Below are 1,837 nucleotides of genomic sequence, written 5' to 3'. Positions count from 1 at the left end.
AGCGCTTGCATTCCTGTAGAAAACACACCACTTCTAGCAATTCACTTGCTATAGTGAAAACAAAGGAAGAGTAGCATTTTCAATTTGACCACAGTCCTTATGCAGTGTATGTAAAAGGAACTTGCCATCAATGTCATTTGCCCCTGCCTGCGGGGACCCTGTACAGGTAAAGCTCGAGGGGGACCACTCCCTGAAAGGAAAAACGGGCGAGAAAGAGGAGACGGAGCCCAAGCAAGTCCACTTGTCAAGGGTCGCTTTATTGTATTGCAAGCTTTCCTTATATACAGTTTGTATTTAGAAGGGGTTGAAGAAGTTGGTCAAAGGTTACAGCATTCTTATGTTTATGGGGTGGGGGACTGAGCAATTCAGCAACGTGACTGACCACCAGGTGTTCCAAGAGATTACTGCATGACTTATCTTTTCTGAGAACTGTTTGCAAGGGGAAGAGAAAGATAACCTTGCCATAAATTCTTTCTCAAGGTTACTAGTGCAGGCAGAATGTCCTGCTTAAGTCAACTGTTTGTAGAGCCATATTATATTTTTTGGTAATGAATGTTGTTTCTCCAGCTCCCAACATCCCTGGGCAGGCAGGCCTTGGCTGTATAAGGAAGGTTGCTAAGCAAGTCAGGGGAAGCAAGTAAGCAGCGTTCCTCCATGGTTTCTGCTTCAATTCCTGCCTCCAGGTTCCTTCCTGCCTCAAGTTCCTCCTGCCTTGTCTTCCCTTGATGATGGACTGTAAGCTGTAAGCCAAATAAACCCTTTCTTCCCCAAGTTGCTTTTGGTTATGGTGTTTATCATAGTAATAGGAAGTAAACTATGACAGAGGTCAAACTGTGCAGTTTTAACCGGTGCAAGGTCTACCCAGAAGGTACTGACAAGTCCAATGGGAAGGTTTTTCCAGTTTCTTAGCACAAAATACCCGTCTGTGTTCCTTTCTAAGAGGACGCCTCTGCAGATAAAATGGAGTGTCCTCTACAGAAGAAAGCACAGAAGAGGACAATGGGAAGAAATTAAAAAGAAAAGAACCCGAAGTGCAGTCAAACTCCAACTGGCCATCACTGGGGCATCACTTGCTAATATAATGACTAAGAGGAGCTAGGAAGGCTCACTCCAAGCGAGCTATCCGGGCTGCCAAGGAAGCCAAACAGGCTAAACAGGCATCCATGAAGACAGCAGCAGCTGCTGCTCAGGCTCCCACAACGGCAGCACCTAAGCAGGGTGTGAATCCCATGAAGGTTTCTGCTCCCCAAGTTGGTGGAAAATATGAAATTGGTAGGTCATATTTTTAAAATTTTTGAGAATTGCATGCATGGGTATTATATTTGCATTATTTCCATCTCTCCAAGTCCCCCACCAACTCCTCCCATGTCCCCTCATTCCCTCTCAATTTCTTACCCTCTTCTTTTATTATTATTATACACATATGTAAATATGCATATATGATGCACTGATGGTTCTCGTGTGTACTTGTGTTTAGGGCTGGCCACTGAGGACTAGATAACCTTCCAGGGAACTAGTCCCTGGAGAAAACTGATTCTCCCTCCCTCAGCATCCATTGATTGCCTGCAGCTCTTCATCTTGAGGTGGGACCCGGTGACATTCCCCCATTCACATGGCATGTCAATTGGTTTTGTCATTATGCAGAGCTTGTTGGGGACCCCTGTTGTGTAAAGTAGCAGTCTCTCCATGTCCGGATAGCCCATGGGCTAGGCTTCATATGCAGAGACTCCTTTTATCAGCAGGGTGCCTTCCCAGCATCTTCCTGACTCATCTTTTGAAGTAGCCATCACAGAAACATGGCCTCCGGCTCTGAAACTGCCAGGTTTTCCTCTGTGAT

At 45.6% G+C, this 1,837-nt stretch overlaps 1 pseudogene; it reads left to right on the top strand.

Moving 5' to 3' along the window:
- The first annotated feature begins 816 nt into the window (after window positions 1–816).
- LOC103732324 lies at window positions 817–1,289 on the top strand (annotated as a pseudogene).
- The last annotated feature ends 548 nt before the right edge of the window (window positions 1,290–1,837 follow it).

This window comes from Nannospalax galili, unplaced genomic scaffold, assembly GCF_000622305.1.
Source record: "Nannospalax galili isolate Female #2095 unplaced genomic scaffold, S.galili_v1.0 scaffold633, whole genome shotgun sequence".
Taxonomy (NCBI): Eukaryota; Metazoa; Chordata; class Mammalia; order Rodentia; family Spalacidae; genus Nannospalax; species Nannospalax galili.
The sequence above is the reverse complement of the archived record's forward strand: the minus strand, read 5'-3'. Positions and strand labels throughout refer to the sequence as shown.